The following is an 18,509-nucleotide window of genomic DNA, read 5'->3' on the forward strand; positions in this document are numbered from 1 at the left end:
AATCTGTATATTGCTTTGGGCAGGATGGCCATTTTGATGATATTAATTCTTCCTAGCCATGAGCATGGGATGAGTTTCCATTTATTAGTGTCCCCTTTAATTTCTCTTAAGAGTGTCTTATAGTTTTCAGGGTATAGGTCTTTCACTTCCTTGGTTAGGTTTATTCCTAGGTATTTTATTCTTTTTGATGCAATGGTGAATGGAATTGTTTTCCTGATTTCTCTTTCTATTGATTTATTGTTAGTGTATAGGAAAGCCACAGATTTCTTTGTGTTGATTTTGTATCCTGCAACTTTGCTGTATTCCGATATCAGTTCTAGTAGTTTTGGAGTGAAGTCTTTAGGGTTTTTTATGTACAGTATCATATCATCTGCAAATAGTGACAGTTTAACTTCTTCTTTACCAATCTGGATTCCTTGTATTTCTTTGTTTTGTGTGATTGCCGTGGCTAGGACCTCCAGTACTATGTTAAATAACTGTGGGGAGAGTGGGCATCCCTGTCTTGTTCCTGATCTCAGAGGAAATGCTTTCAGCTTCTCGCTGTTCAATATAATGGTGGCTGTGGGTTTATCATATATGGCCTTTATTATGTTGAGGTACTTGCCCTCTATGCCCATTTTGCTGAGAGTTTTAATCATGAATGGATGTTGAATTTTGTTGAATGCTTTTTCAGCATCTATGGAGATGATCATGTGGTTTTTGGCTTTCTTTTTGTTGATGTGGTGGATGATGTTGATGGATTTTCGAATGTTGTACCATCCTTGCATTCCCTGGGATGAACCCCACTTGGTCATGGTGTATGATCCTTTTGATATACTGTTGAATTCTGTTTGCTAATATTTTATTGAGTATTTTTGCATCTACATTCATCAGGGATATTGGTCTGTAATTTTCTTTTTTGGTGGGGTCGTTGCCTGGTTTTGGTATTAGGGTGATGTTGGCTTCATAGAATGAGTTTGGAAGTATTCCCTCTTCTTCTATTTTTTGGAACACTTTAAGGAGAATGGGTATTATGTCTTCTCTGTGTGTCTGATAAAATTCCGAGGTATATCCGTCTGGCCCCGGGGTTTTGTTCTTGGGTAGTTTTTTGATTACCGTGTCAATTTCTTTGCTCGTAATTGGTTTGTTTAACTTTTGTGTTTCTTCCTTGGTCAGTCTTGGGAGGTTGTATTTTTCTAGGAAGTTGTCCATTTCTTCTAGGTTTTCCAGCTTGTTGGCATATAGGTTTTCATAGTAGTCTTTAATAATTCTTTGTATTTCTGTGGAGTCTGTCATGATTTTTCCATTCTCATTTCTGATTATGTTGGTTTGTGTTGATTCTCTTTTTCTCTTAATAAGTTTGGCTAGAGGCTTATCTATTTTGTTTATTTTCTCAAAGAACCAGCTCTTGGTTTCGTTGATTTTTGCTATTGTTTTATTCTTCTCAATTTTGTTTATTTCTTCTCTGATCTTTATTATGTCCCTCCTTCTGCTGACTTTAGGCCTCATTTGTTCTTCTTTTTTCCAGTTTCGATAATTGTGATGTTAGACTATTCATTTGGGATTGTTCTTCCTTCTTCAAGTGTGCCTGGATTGCTATATACTTTCCTCTTAAGACTGCTTTTGCTGCGTCCCACAGAAGTTGGGGCTTAGTGTTGTTGTTGTCATTTGTTTCTATATATTCCTTGATCTCTATTTTGATTTGTTCATTGATCCATTGATTATTTAGTAGCATGTTGTTAAGCCTCCATGTGTTTGTGAGCCTTTTTGTTTTCTTTGTAGAATTTATTTCTACTTTTATATTGTGGTCTGAAAAATTGGTTGGTAGAATTTCAATATTTTGGAATTTACTGAGGCTCTTTTTGTGAGCTAGTATGTGGTCTATTCTGGAGAATGTTCCATGTGCACTTGAGAAGAATGTATATCCTGTTGCTTTTGGATGTAGAGTTCTGTAGATGTCTATTAGGTCCATCTGTTCTAGTGTGTTGTTCAGTGCCTGTGTGTCCTTACTTATTTTCTGCCCGGTGGATCTATCCTTTGGGGTGAGTGGTGTGTTGAAGTCTCCTACAATGAATGCATTGCAGTCTATTTCCTTCTTTAGTTCTGTTAGTATTTGCTTCACATATGCTGGTGCTCCTGTATTGGGTGCATATATATTTAGAATGGTTATATCCTCTTGTTGGACTGAGCCCTTTATCATTATGTAGTGTCCTTCTTTATCTCTTGTTACTTTCATTGTTTTGAAGTCTATTTTGTCTGATATTAGTACTGCAACCCCTGCTTTCTTCTCACTGTTGTTTGCCTGAAATATGTTTTTCCATCCCTTAGCTTTTAGTCTATGCTTGTCTTTGGGTTTAAGGTGAGTTTCTTGTAAGCAGCATATAGATGGGTCTTGCTTTTTTTCCATTCTATTACTCTGTGTCTTTTGATTGGTGCATTTAGTCCATTTACATTTAGGGTGACTATTGAGAGATATGTACTTATTGCCATTGCAGGCTTTAGATTCGTGGTTACCAAAGGTTCAAGGTTAGCTTCTTTAGTATCTTACTGCCTAACTTAGCTCGCTTATTGAGCTGTTATATATACTGTCTGGAGATTCTTTTCTTCTCTCCCTTCTTATTCCTCCTCCTCCCTTCTTCATATGTTGTGTGTTTTGTTCTGTGCTCTTTTTAGGAGTGCTGCCATCTAGAGCAGTCCCTGTAGGATGCCCTGTAGAGGTGGTTTGTGGGAAGCAAAATCCCTCAGCTTTTGCTTGTCTGGGAATTGTTTAATCCCACCATCATATTTAAATGATAGTCGTGCTGGATACAGTATCCTTGGTTCAAGGCCCTTCTGTTTCATTGCATTAAGTATATCATGCCATTCCCTTCTGGCCTGTAGGGTTTCTGTCGAGAAGTCTGATGTTAGCCTGATGGGTTTGCCTTTATAGGTGACCTTTTTCTCTCTAGGTGCCTTTAAAACTCTTTCCTTGTCCTTGATCCTTGCCATTTTAATTACTATGTGTCTTGGTGTTGTCCTCCTTGGATCCCTTCTGTTGGGGGTTCTGTGTAATTCCATGGTCTGTTCGATTATTTCCTCCCTCAGTTTGGGGGAGTTTTCAGCAATTATTTCTTCAAAGAGACTTTCTATCCCTTTTCCTCTTTCTTCTTTTTCTGGTACCCCTATGATATGAATATTATTCCTTTTGGTTTGGTCACATAGTTCTCTTAGTGTTGTTTCATTCCTGGAGATCCTTTTATCTCTCTCTATGTCAGCTTCTATACGTTCCTGTTCTCTGGCTTCTATTCCTTCAATGGCCTCTTGCATCTTATCCATTCTGCTTATAAATCCTTCCAGGGATTGTTTCACTTCTGTGATCTCCTTCCTGACATCTGTGATCTCCCTCTGGACTTCATCCCATTGCTCTTGCATTTTTCTCTGCATCTCTGTCAGCATGTTCATGATTTTTATTTTGAATTCTTTTTCAGGAGGACTGGTTAGGTCTGTCTCCTTCTCAGGTGTTGTCTCTGTGATCTTTGTCTGCCTGCAGTTTTGCCTTTTCATGGTGATAGAGATAGTTTGCAGAGCTGGTACAAGTGACCGCTGGAAGAGCTTCCCTTCTTGTTGGTTTGTGGCCTTCCTCTCCTGGGAGAATAGCGGCCTCTAGTGGCTTATGCTTGTCAGCTGTGCGCAGGCAGGGCTTCTGCTACCTGCCCGTTTGCTATGGAGTTTATCTCGGCTGTTGCTGTGGGTGTGGCCTGGCTGGGGCTGCTCCTCCAAAGTGGTGGATCCCCATTGGAGGGGGAGCGGCCGGGAGGCTATTTATCTCTGTAAGGGGACCTCTGTGCTCCCTGTTGCCCAGGGGGTTAGAGTGCCCAGAGATCCCCAGATTACCTGCCTCTGGTCTACGTGTCCTGTCCTGACCCTTTAAGACTTCCAAAAAGCACTGTCCAAACCAAAACAACAGCAACAATGAGAGAGGGAACAGAAAAAATAAAAAATAAAAAAAAAAGGAAAAAACGCGATTTTTTTTTTCTTCAGGCACCGGTCCCAGGCACCCGCTCACTGGTCCTGCTGCCCTGCCTCCCTAGCACCGGGGTCCCTGTCCCTTCAAGGCTTACAAAAAGCACCCGCCCACTGGTCCCGCAGGGAAAAATGCGCGATATTCTTTGTCTTCAGGTGCCGGTCCCAGGCACCCGCTCACCGGTTCTGCTGCTCTGCCTCTCTAGCACCGGGGTCCCTGTCCCTTTAAGGCTTCCAAAAAGCACTCGACAAAAAGAGAAAGAAAAGAAAAAACAAAAAAGGGGGAAAAACGCGCAATTTCCTCCGTCCTCAGGTGCCAGTCTCAGTCACCTGCCCACCGGTCCCACAGGGAAAAACGTGCGATATTCTTTGTGCTCAGGCGCCGGTCCCAGGCACCCGCTCACTGGTCCCGCCGCCCTGCCTCCCTAGCAACGGGGTCCCTGTCCCTTTAAGGCTTCCAAAAAGCACTCGCCAAAAAAAAAAACCACTCCGGTTTCTTTCCACCCGCCGGGAGCCGGGGGGAGGGGCGCTCGGGTCCCGCCAGGCCAGGGCTTGTATCTTACCCCTTTCGCAAGGCACTGGGTTTTTCAGGTGTGGATGTGGTCTGGATGTTGTCCTGTGTCCTCTGGTCTTTATTTTAGGAAGAGTTTTCTTTGTTATATTTTCATAGCTCTATGTGTTTTTGGGAGGAGATTTCCACTGCTCTACTCACTCCACCATCCTGGCTCTGCCTCTGTACGTAAGACTTTTAACTAAGTTCCAAAGAGAAATGAAAATCAATGGAATGTCAAAACAATGAATCTCAACTTTCTGATTCTGTTTCAAAGTAGTGCCCAGATGTGTTTGGACTACTGCATAAGCATTCTTTTACAAGTTGGCTTTCATCCTCAAAGTAATATCATGGTGCCCAAATTGCTACTGAAGCTCTAGCCATCACATCTTCATTCCAGACCGGAAGAAGTGAAGGCAAGGAACAAAAGTTGTGTGCCAGTAAGGTCAGTCTCTTTTTCAAAGAATTTTTATAAAAGTCTACATAACAATTTCTGCTTCTGTCTCATTGTTTAGATCTTAACACACAGCCATCCCTTTCTGCAAGGACTAAAGGGAAATGTAATGTTTTAGTGGATCATGTGGACACTTCCAGCAATCAGAGTTCTTTCAGTAAGGAAGGAGGGGAGAATGGAGATTGAGTGGGTATCTAGCAATGTTTACCACATTTATTGATAGATATTTATATGGTTTGTGATTTTTGCTGTAACACATAGTGCTGCCAAGAATAATGAACATGTTTCTTTTTGTGGTATTTGCTTGATTTTTTTCCCTGTAACCCCTGTTTTTGATTTTGGCTCTATTAATTATCTTCCATTATGTTACATCTTTTAATCATTTATAACTTCATTTTTCTTATGCTCTTGGTTTAAAGGTGGAAGTATGCTACTTGCTTCTAAGTCTGACAACTACCTTCTCTTTGAGCTTGGTAGTGAAAACAGAATAAAAGGTTGAGATATAGAGTATTTGTGCATGAAAGAAAGATAAATCGAATGTACTCCCACCTGGTCATCTTTATTATTGAACTGGTAAGGTAGTCCAGTGTCTGAGAACAGACAGAGTATAGCTTCTTACTCTTGATTTTCCCTGTGCCTTAGTTTTTCCATCTGTAAAATGTTGGTTAATTTTGGTACTTAAGTCATAGGATTGGTGTGAGGATTAAATGTAAAGCACTTGGAACAGTAGCTGGCCTGAAATAAGTGATACGTGTGTTAACAGTTGTTAACGATGATCTCAGTGAAGTCAAAAAAATAGTTTCTGTGTAGGATGATGGGAATGGAGGCACAAAAAGAAAGTGAATGATGTTCCCAGTCCAGCATAGTTTTTGTGAGGAATTTTAGATGGCCAAAACAGAATAAATTCAAGAATTGTTGAGCAGTGCTGAGAGGACAGCTAAGTTTCAGAACTGTCTTTGTGATGAACATGGAATCAAATGGCAGTACTTGACTCCTCAGGAACAGGAGTGAGGACATGGATAATTAGGTTAAGGTAAGGTTGGGATTGACTGGATGGAGTTGGCAGAAAGGCAAAAGGATAGTGCACTACATGGTGTTGGTGTGAGTTAGATGGAGTAAGTTGCCACAGGGCTCTGGCTGGGAAAGAAGAAATATGAAGGCTTTGAAAGGCAATTTCTCTTGAATTGAGGGGTTAAGGTGAATTATGTATAAAAAGAAGGATGTAGACAGAGTCGATTTTTAGAATACAGGCTTTTAAAGGTATTTTGAGTGAAAGTGTATTCTAGTGTGGTTCATGTGAGTAGATTACTGAAGTGAAACAAATGTTAGTGATGAAGGTCAGAGAAATAGAGGGAACATAGGATTTCATTCACTTTAATTAAATAGGCAATTAGTGACCACCTGGTATGTGCCAGTGAATGTGTTTTGTGTTGTTGACAGGATAAACACATTTCTTAACCTCAATTTGTTTATCATTTGATGTACTGGAAGCATAGAAATGTGAGCAAATTATGGAGTAGAATTTGCAATCACTCAAGGGCACATGAGACCGACAAGAAGGGATCAGTGGGCCAGAGCCAAAGCCCACAGTGAATGTGGAGGAATGGCCTCCATGCTGGGGGATGACCATGACAAAGAAGATGGTCCAGTGATATTTTCAGATGGGGTGACTGAGCTCAAATTTCAGGACACCAGATGTGATGCTGGAAATTGTCCACAGGTCTCCCTCACAACACTCTGAAATCCTTGAGGGCAGGGAGTAGATTTATATATTTTGATATCCCCTTTGTAGTCTCAGCACATTGTAGGATGTATAAAAGTGTTTATTGAGTTACTGTGAAAAAAAGAGAGAAACATTTTTTTGATACTTAGATGTATTATTATACTTATTTGTTTCTATGTAAATTATCTTAAAGCTCAGAAACTTAGGTGATGTCAACAAGATGACAGAATAGTAGGTTCCAGCCCTTGTTCCTCACAGAAACACTGAAGTCAACTATGGATGAAGTACTTTCATAGAAGCTCTGGAAAAGTTACAGCACTGCAGGAGAGAACAGAAATGAGAAAAGATACATTTAAAAGGGTGAGAAGAACAGTCTTGCTTTACCCTTCTCTCAAGCCAGCACAGCACAAGGCCAAATGAGAGCCCCTTGGCCCATGAATTCTCCCAGGGAGAGAAAGAGAGCAAAGTGAGTGTCCAGTTTCTCCAGTATTTCTAGACACTACCTGAGTAGGATACTTCTGTTACACCTCACTGAGAAAATGGAGGGAACTGGAATGGCTTGATTGCCTGGGGATAGATAAGAAGAAAGATAAGGGGTAGAGGCTCTCAATAACCAATGTGCAAGTATGTCAACAACTGGCCTGTGGCCCCTGGCAGCTGGTCTAACCTCCAACCTCACCACTGGCCCACCTGGAATCTCTGGCTGGTCTGACTAGTGAAGGGCTTTCCTGCCAAAGCCAGGCTGCAAAGGCTGGAAGAGGTGACTGCTCCTAAAAATGTGCAGACATAAATTCAAGGCTATAAGGATCACAAAGAATCACAGAAACATACCACCAAAGAAACAAAATAAAGCTACAGGATCAAACACTAAAACATAAAGATTTACAAACTGCCTGCCTTCAAGATAAACTCTTAAAGAAGCTCAGTGAGCTACAAGAGAAAAGAGATCAATAAAATCAGGAAGCAATACATGACCATAACCAGAAGTTCGACAAATATATAGAAATCATAAAAGAGAACCAGACAGAAATTTTGGAACTGAAGAATACAATGGACTCAACTGAAAATGCAGTAGAGAAGAAAGAAATAGTGACTTAAAGACAAGGTATTTGAAATTACCCAGTAAAAAGAACAAAAAGAAAATGAAAACAAGAGAAGCAAGCCAATGGGACTTGCAGGACAACAAGCAACATATTGTGAAAATTCCCAGAAGGTAAAGAGTAAGAGAAAGGAAAATCTTGACTTCTTGACTGAAACTTCATGCGAGACCCTGTGTCAGAATTGGGTAAAGTTCCTCCTGAGTGTCTGACACAGGATGACCATAAGGTATACATATTTTTTGCTTTAAGTCAGTAAAAAAAAGAAAAAAAAAAGTAATGATGGAAAGCTTCAGAATCACAGGAGGGAAATGGTCATTTGGATTCATGAAGCACTAAGGTTTCCAAACAGGTTGAACCAAAAGAGGTCTACAATGAAAGACCTTAAAATGAAATTGTTAAAAGTTACAGTAAAAGAGAATTTTGAAAACAGCAAGAAGAAAATGACTAGTCGCAGACTAAGGAAACCCTATAAGATTATGAGTGGGTTTCTCAGCAGAAAATTTGCAGGCCATAAAATAATTCAATGATCTATTCAAAGTGCTGAAAGGAACTGTCAACTAAGAACACTATATCCAGTAAAACTCTCTTTTTAAAAGATGAAGGAGTGATACTTTCCTAGACAAAGAAAACTGAGGAAGCTTGTCACCGCTAGACCTGTCTTACAAGAAGTAGGAAAGGGAGTTATTGAAGTTTAAACAAAAGGATGCTAAACAACAACATGAAAGCTTATGAAGATATAAATTTTACTGGTAAAGGTAAATATATTGACAAATACAGAATAATGTAATAATGTAAGGGTGGTGTGTAAAAGTTAAAAGACAAAAATTTTAAGTATAACTATCACCAAAATAATTTGTTGATGGATACGCAATATAAAAAGAAGTAAATTCTGACATCAGTAATATAAATTGTGTATGGGGGAAGTAAAAGGGTAGAGTTTTTGTATACAATTGAAGTTAAGCTGTTATCAGCTTAAAATAGACTGTTATGACAATCAGAAGTTTTAAGCAAGCCTGGTGAAAACCACAAAGTACTTATATAGATACAAAAAAGATAAAGAGAAAAGAATCAAAATATAGCACAACAAAAATTATCATATCACAAAGGAAGACAGCAAGACAGGTAGAGAAGAATAAAGGAACTACAAAACAAACAGAAAACATGAACAAAATAGCAATAGTAAGTTCTTGCTTATCAATAGTTACTTTAAACGTAAATGGATTAAACTCACCAATCAAAAGATATAGAATGGCTAGATGGATAAAAAACAAAAAGAAGATCCAAGTATGTGCTGTTTACAAGAGATATATCTACTTGATATTGAAGGACACACACATACAGGCTGAAAGCAAAGGGATGGAAAAAGATATTCCATGCAAATGAAAATCAAAAGAGAGCAGGAATGGCTATAAGTATATCAGAAAAAATATGCTTTAAGTCAAAAACTGTCATAAGAGACAAAGAGGTCATCACACAATGATTAAAGGGTCAATTCAATAGTAATATATAACAATTATAAATATATGCACACCTAACATCAAAGGACCTAAATATATAAAGCAAACATTGACAGGTCTGAAGGGAGAAATGGACAGCAATACAATAACAGTAGCAGAACTGAACAACATGATAGACCAGATGGAACTAATAGACATACAGGACACATTCTGAATACACATTCTTGTCAAGTTCACATGGAACATTCCTAAGAATACATAACATGCTAGGTCATAAAACAAGTCAACAAATGAAAGAATACTGAAATAATTCCAAGTATTTTTTACTACCACAATGAAATGAAATAGAAATAAAAATTTAACAAACATATGGAGGTTAAACAACATTTGAATAACCAATGGGTAAAAGAAAAAAAAACAAAAGGGAAATTAAAAAATGTCTCAATAAAAATAGAAAACAACATATAAAAACTTACAGGATGCAGCAAAAGCAATTCTAAGAGGGAATTTGATACTGATGTGATTATATTTAAAAAGAAGACTCAAACAACCTAACTTTACACCCCAAGAAACTTGAAAAAATATGCTTTAAGCCCAAATTTAACAGATGGAAGGAAATAATAAAGATTAAAGCAGAAAAATGAAGTAGAGAATATAAAAAAATCAACAAAGCTAAGAATAATTTCTTTAAAAAGGTTAAGTCAACAAACCCTTAGCAATAATTAAAAAAAAAAAAGGTGAGGGAAGACTCAAACACATCAGAAACGAAAGAAGAAACATTACCATCTATACCACAGAAATAAGAAAGATTATAAGTGACTATCATGAACAATTAAATGCTAACAAATTGGATAACCTAGAAGAGATGGGTAAATTCCTAAAGACATACAACCTACCAAGACTGAATAAAGAAGAAATAGCCTGAATGGACCTATAACAAATATGGAGACTGAATTAGTAATCAAAAACCTCCCAACAAAGAAAATTCCAGGACCAGATAGCTTTATAGGTAAATTCTACCAAATGTTTAAAGAATAATTAATTCCAATCCTTAAATTCTTACAAAATGTAGGAGAGAATACTTCAAATTCATTTTATGAGGTTCAGCACCACCTGGATATCAAAGCCAAAGACACCTAACAAAATAAAATCCGTGATGAATATGGATGTAAAAATCAACAAAATAGTAGCAAACAGAATTAAATGGTACATTAAAGGGATCATTTCCCATGACCAAGTAGATGTATCCCTGGCATGCAGGGATGGTTCAACATATGCAGATCAACAATATGATATGCCACATTACATTAACAGAATGAAGGATAAAAATTACATGATCATTTCAATATATGAAGAAAAAGCAACTGGAAAAATTCAAAATCCTCTCATGATATAAGCTCTCAACAAATCAGGTATAGCAAGAACTTACCTGAACACGATAAAGACCATATAAAAAACCCACCATTAACATGATAGTCAAAGGTAAAAAACTGAAAGCAGGAGACTTTATGTTCATTAACAGATGAATGCATAAAGAAAATATGTCTAAAACTATATATAGTAAATGATGGGATGTTATTCTGCCATGAGAAGGAAATCCTGACATTTATGATAACATGGATGAACTTGGAGGACATCATGCTAAGTGAAATGAACAAGACACAAAAGGAAAAATTCTATACAATTTCACTTACTTGAGGAATCTAAAACAGTCAAACTCATAAAAGCTGAGAGTAGAATAGTGGTTGCCAGGCACTGAAGGGAGGGGAGAATAGAGGAAGTATGAGTCAAAGCATGCAAAATTTGTTATATAAGATGATAAGTCCTAGAGAGCTACTCTGTAGCATAGAGCTTACAGTTAACAATCCTGTACTGTATACTTAAAATTTTGCTAAGAGGGTAGATCTTATGTTAAGTGTTCTTATCACAAATAATAGAGAGGAAAGGGGGCAGCTTTTGGAGGTGGTGGACATGTTTATGACATAGATTGTGATGGTTTCATGAGTGTATACTTATTGCTAAGTTCATAATGTACACATTAAATATCTAGTTTTATTTACAGTATGGCAGTCACACCTCAATAAAGTCTTTTTAAAAAGAAAGTTAAAAAAACTTCACATGCTTAAAATAACAAACATATATTATCAAAATTTCTGTGTTTAGAAACCTGGTGCAGGTTAGCTGGGTCCTCTGCCTAAGGTCTCTCGTGCATCTCGTGCGGATGCAATAAAGGTGTTCGGTGGGGCCACAGTGTCATTTGAAGGCTTGACAGGGGAGGATTCTCATTCAAGCTCCCTCACTCGGTTGTGCCAACATTCAGTTCCTCATGGGCTATTTAGACTGAGGACTTTAGTTCCTCAAAGGCTGCTAACCAGGGACCTTTCTCTATTCTTTGCTACATGGGCCTCTCCACAGCATTGAGAGCTTATGGCATAACCACTGGCTTTCTTCAGAACAACTGAGCAAGAAAGTGAGAAAGAGGGAGCAAGATGAAACCCGGCCTTTTTGTAACCTAATCTTAGAAGTGACATCCCATTCTGGGGGGCCATTTTAGAAGCTACCTCAAATACTAGAAGTTTTTCTGGCCGTTACCACCATTTCAGTTTAAATCTGTATCATCAGTCACAAAAGGCACTTGTTAACATAGTTCTATGCTTGGGTGTTCTTTAAACAGTACATTACACTGAGTACAATTCAACAAACATATATGCTGATTGACTGGATAAAGTTTCAATTTTACTGAAAAATCCTATTGTAAAATAGGGTAATCATATTTTTCAGCAGATACTGCTTCCTGAGTACTTTTAACTATTCTCAGAATGGAAACTGCCAAAGAAAATAGTTAACTGTGTATCTTATGTTAAAATATACATATAGCTATTAAAGTGGGTATCAAAGTTGCTGTTTGGATAAATTTGACACTGATTCTATTTCTCAAAACTCTTGTCTATTATAGGACACAAAAGGCCCTCTAGAAAAGTACTATGTTTTCTAGTTTCTACACTTTACTGGTCTCATGTTTAGTTGAATCTTAGGAGGCTGTTACTGAAATGTCTTCAAGATACAGAACATGAAGACAAGATAAACAGTCAAAAATACATTAAAAGGAACATATCCCCTTTTATATTTAGTGTGGAAATGAATCTGTGACGTTCTTCACACATTATAAACTGACAGTCTAAAATTATACAGTATCCTGCATATGAGCTTTTATATATTGTCAATAAAATTTACCATTATCTATATTTCTTACATGAGTTTCATAACTCATTTAAATTCATCTAATAAAAGTGAGAATGTATTTGGAGAGTTACTAGAAATGTTCTGTACCTTCCACTAACAAGATTTTTCTTGTATGAGGCAAGTAAGCGTTTACACATCTTTTTGTGGAAATGATTCAGTAAAACTTCTATTTACCAAACTGTCAGTCTCTGAATGCTTACTTCTGCACTCTACTATTAGGAAAAGGAGGTAAGTCAGAAGGAGAATTGGACATCAGGGCTCTCTAAATGCAAACGTACTAACCTCCTTGGATTACTAAATATGTGTCTCACTCAAACTGCTCCCCTATTGACAGGCCAGCTTTCCCTCTGCTGCGTGATATCTTCATTCCAGGACCTAGGGTGAAGGAACTGCATGCCCTGGGACACTTGCAGAAAAGAAAAGAAGGAGGTATTGTATGATGGCATGTAAAGATTTTGCTGGAAAAGCACATGTCCCTTTGACTCACAGCTGATTGGTTTAAGTAAGTCTTAGCGCCAACCCTGAGGTTAGCAGAGTGGAGAAATATGACTTCCTATCGTAAGTGGTGGAGGATAGTTTGCACAATAGCACAACTCACAATATACACTTAGAATATGTGGTTGAGATGATTATACTGGTCCCATACACTGATAATTTTAAATGGTCATCCAACTACTGGAGTGGGCATTGTGCAACCTGCTTTCATTGTTACAGTTCAGACCTGACTCAGATTCCTGTGCAATCCCAATACCAATTCTCCTGTATCTTTTAGATACATAGCACTCTGATATACATTGATGTGATGTTCAGAAACATGGCCCTGTGGCAAAAACCCCAATCACATCCTTTGTGAGAAGCAGGAATCACATTCATCAAGGGCCCACTCAGTTCAGCGCAGTCCTGGGCGCTTTAGTTAACTACTCAGCAACCAAGTGAGGAGGGAAAAATTATTCCTGTTTTACTTGTGAACCAATCGACCCAGAGAGCTTACATAAAGTTACGTGGCCAGCAAGGGGGGAACTGAGATTTGAAAACAGCATTTTGACCACAGACTTCTGATAAGTTAAGCTAGAAAGACAATTACTGTATCTTGGATATTCTACAACAAAAAATCAACTTTTGCCAGCTATTCATTAGCCAGAAATGAAATGACATGGTCTGCACAGACAGCTGAATGGCTCAAACCACTGTCGTTCACTGAAAAAATTATAAGTATTTATTTTAAGGCTTATAAGGAAAATCTCCTTCTTCTGAAGCCTAAAGAATAATTGTTCAGAGTGAATGGCTGAGGAGGACGCAAAGAAGTAGAAATAGATAATAAGGTTCCTGAGGCACAGCTAAAGAACACACAAGAGAATTGGGACCTAGGTTTCATTGGAAAAGGTGAACAGGCAGGAAAAGAAAGTAGAACTGTGTTGCAACAAAGGTAGACATTAATGGATAAATTTGTTTTTATAATGAGATTAAGAGATTAGATTTTTGCATAAGGAGTTTCAGACTTCTGTTTGGTTTGGTTTCATGTTCTGCCTGAGTTAGCAGTATGCTCTGTACATTCAGCCTCCTTCTGCTGTTCAAAAGAAATGAGAGAAGGTGGCCTTGTTAAATGTAAGGGCGGAAGCGGGATGGCAGTTGAACCAGGGAAGAATTGGTCTAGGAAATTGGAGTACAGGAAATTCTGTTTTAACCTCCTTTAGCAGATTTTTAATGATGTTGCACCTGTGTATTGTCTGATGTAGTATCAGGGAAAATGTATAACCCTTGAAGCCATATAGATCTGGCATCAAATCCTATTGAATCCATTTCCTTTATGACCTTAGGCAAGTCTCGCCTTTGAACTTCAGGTTCCATCAGGAAAAAGAAATCTAACACAGGATTTTTGTGAATATTAAATTGTGTACCTATTTATACCTGTATCTGTGGTCTTCCTGTATTTATGCTATGTTTGTCTGTATAAATATATATATGTCTACATTGGTACTTGTATTTATATCATCTACTATCTCTAGGTCTGTCTCTATCTATATAGTGCTTAAGAGGTACTTTATGAATGTTAACTGCCTTCTCCCTTGCTGTACTAATCACTTTTTAAATTAGTTTAACCAGTATCTGTTAAGTGTTTCTTTCATTCCAGCATTGTACTAGTTTCTGGAGATGAGGAAAAGGTGATGAAGGTGCAGACACTGTCCTTAAGAAGCTAAAGGGAGAGGCAGACATACAGGCCACCCGATTCCACATACTACATGGTTTCAGAAAGTTAGCTCAGACTGCTGGGTTCAGATTCTGTCCCCTCAGTGGACTTGGGGTTGATGTCATGATGTGTCTTTGAATCATGCAATCCACTTTGCACAAGTGCCTTGAAAAAATATGATACAAGGACAGGAGTTATTTTTGTTTTCATTAGAGGATACTGTGCTTTTTTCAAGAAAGACCATCATGATTTTGGAGTCATTCTGGAGAAATTCATTAACTTACATGAAATTTAATATTTATTTCAGTTGCCTGGCTGGCTTACTCAGCTCTTTCCTCCTTACCTGTTTCTCCTTCTTCTTTCCCCTAGTCTTGATGCCTTCCTTGTTTTCCCCTATTTTCTTTTCATTCATTTAACAAAATTTTAAATACTGCCTACTAAGTGACAGGCACCATTTTTGGCCCTGAGGGTATAGTGCACTGAGGGTATAGTGGTTAACAAAAGTAAGTATCTGTTCTCATGGAGATTATATTCTATAGGGGAAAACAGACAACAAGAAAAGAAAAGAAGTAAATATGACAGTTGGTGTAAGTGCTAATAAATAAAAAACAGAGTAAAGACAGGATGACAACAGTGGAGTGGTGTGGTGTGCTAGTTTAGATGAGGGAAGGCCTCTCTGATGAGGTGATATTTGAGTCGAGACATAAACACAGTAAGGGAACTAGCCATTCACGTATCTGAGAGAAGAGAATTCTAGGCAAAAGGAATGACAAAAGGCAAAGGCTCTGAGAGGAACAGCAAAGAGGCCAGGTGGCTGGGTCGAGCAAGCAAAGGAGAGGTAAGACATAAGATCAGAAAAATGGAGGGAATGCCACGTGGGATGTCTTAGGAGGGACCTTGTAAGCTACGGTAGAGCATTTTTTTTTTATTCTGAGTAAGATGGGAACATGCTGGAGGATTGTGAATGAAGGAGTGACATGATCTGCTGCATGGAGAACAAGGTAGAGAAGAAAAATAGGGCAACTGTGGAGTAGGGAGACCTGTTAGGAGTCTCTGCCACTGTTCTAGATAAGAGGGAGCAGAAAGATCAGTCTAGGATGGTAGGAGTTAGATATTCTTTAATTTTGGATGTATCACCAGGTAGGACTTTTAGGATATACCAATGCATTAATTGCATGTAAGATGAAAGAGGAAGAAAGAAACTGTGGGTAATTCCAAGTTTTATGATCTGAGTAAGTGACAGTCAAATTTACATTCCATTGGTGGAGGTGGGGGCACTGAAAAAAGAATATATTAAGGGAGGTCAACATTAAGGGGAATCAAGATTTAAGAAAGATCTACTAAGTTGAACATCTAAGCAGAGATAGAATTAGAATAAAGGTCTGACCTAGAAATAAAATTTTGAGATGTCAGAATACCATATAGATGGTAATAAAAGCCATGAAACAGGATGAATCACTTTGAAGTGAACGGAGATAGAGAAGTGAAGAGGTCCAAGGACAGAGCCTGAGACATTCTAAATAAATAGGTCTCAAGGACAAAAGGATTCAATCAACAAGACTGAGAATGATGTTGATAGAAAATTCTTTCAGGGACCAGTCTTTCATTGCCTGATGTCTAGTGTCTTGAAGTCTGTTCTATCATATGCTTTGTGTTTCAGATGGAAGATGAATCTTGTTTATACTACTCCATCTTTAAAAGACACAGAAGTAGTGACTTTGTATTTAAAGTGCATTTCTTTTGGAAAGAATATATTTCTTGCTTTTGTTTAATCCAGTTGAACATCTTTATTTTACTTGGGATATATAATACATTAATATTTATGTAATTTTTGATATGGTCATTTAGGTCTACCATTTTACTAACTGCTTTATGTGTGCACCCTCTGTTTTGATCCTCTGTATCTCCTTTCCTGACTCATTAGTCTTTAGAACCACATTTAGTTTACCTATTGGATTAGAGCAGTTTCAGGTTCACAGAAAAATGAAGCTGGAAATACAGTGAGTTCCATGATTCTGTGCCTGTCTGCAGCCACATAACCTTCCCCACTATCAACATCATGCATCAGAGTGGTAGGTTTATTAGAATTGTTGAACCTATACTGACATATCATTATTACACAAAGGGTAGGCATAGTTTACATTAGGGTTCACTCTTGGTGTTATATATTCTATGGGTTTTGACAAATGTTTAATGAAATACATCCACTACTGAAGATTTATACATAATGCTTTTACTGCCCTAAAACTCCTTGTGCTCTGCCTATTCATCCTTCCCTCCCCTACAACTCCTGACAACCACTGACATTTTTACTGTCTCGACAATTTTGCCTTTTCCGGAATGTCATGTAGTTGGAATCATACAGTACGTACCCTTCTCAGATTGGCTTCTTTTACTTAGTAATATGCATTTAAGTTTTCTGTGTTTTTTTTATAGCTTGATAATATCATTTTAACTGAATAATATTGCACTGCCTTGATGTACCACTGTTTATTTATTTATCCATCCACCTACTAAAGGACATCTTGGCTGTTTCCAAATTATGGGAGTTATGAAGAAAGCTGCCATGAACATTTGTGTGTATGTAAGTTTTCAGCTCCTCCAGATAAATACCAAGGAGCAAAATTGCTGTATTATATGGCAAGTGTATATTTGTTTTGTAGGAATCAGCCAAATTGTCTTTCAAAGAGGCTGTACCATCCTGCATTCCCACCAGCAATGAATGAGAGTTCCTGTTACTCCACATCCTTGATAGCATTTGTTGTTGCCAGTGTTTTGGATTTTGGCCATTCTAATATGAGTGTGATGGTATTTTGTTCTTGCTTTAATGTGAAATTCCCTAAATGCATTTGATGTTGAGCATCTTTCATATGCTTATTTGTGATCTGTAACTCTTTGGTGAGGTGTCCAGGTCTACTGCCCACTTTTTAATTGGGTTGTTCATTTTCATATTGATGGGTTTCAAGAGTAGTTTATTTTAGATAACATTCCTTTATCAATTGTCTTTTGCAAATATTTTCTCCCACTCTGTGGCTTGTTTTCTTATTCTCTGGACAGTGTCCTTCACAGAAGTTTCAAATTTTAATGAAGTTTGGGTTATTATTTCTTTCATGGATCATACCTTTGGTGTTGTATCTAAAAAGTAAATCACCATACCCAAAATTATGTACATTTTCTCTTGTATTTTAAGAGTGTTACAGTTTGCATTTTACATTTGGGTTTGTGATCCATTTTTTATATTTTGGTATCATTAATATACAGTTACATGGGCAACATTGTGGTTACTAGATTCCCCCCGTTATGAAGTCCCCACCACATACCCCATTACAGTCACTGTCCATCAGTGTAGTAAGATGCTGCAGAATCACTACTTGTCTTCTCTGTGCTATACTGCCTTCCCTGTGCACCCCCCACAACATATGTGTGCTAATCGTAATGCCCCTTTTCCCCCTTACCCCTCCCTTCCCACCCATCCTCCTCAGTCCCTCTCCCTTCGGTAACTGTTAGTCCATTCTTCTGTTCTGTGAGTCTGCTGCTGTTTTGTTCCTTCAGTTTTTGTTTTTATACTCCACAAATGAGTGAAGTCATTTGGTACTTGTCTTTCCCCGCCTGGCTTATTTCACTGAGCACAATACCCTCTAGCTCTATCCATGCTGTTGCAAATGGTAGGATTTGTTTTCTTCTTATGGCTGAATAGTATTCCATTGTGTATATGTACCGCTTCTTCTTTATCCATTCATCCACTGATGGACACTTAGGTTGCTTCCACATCTTGGCTATTGTAAATAGTGCTGCAATAAACATAGGGGTGTA

Source organism: Manis javanica, chromosome 2 (genome assembly GCF_040802235.1).
Source record: "Manis javanica isolate MJ-LG chromosome 2, MJ_LKY, whole genome shotgun sequence".
NCBI lineage: Eukaryota > Metazoa > Chordata > Mammalia > Pholidota > Manidae > Manis > Manis javanica.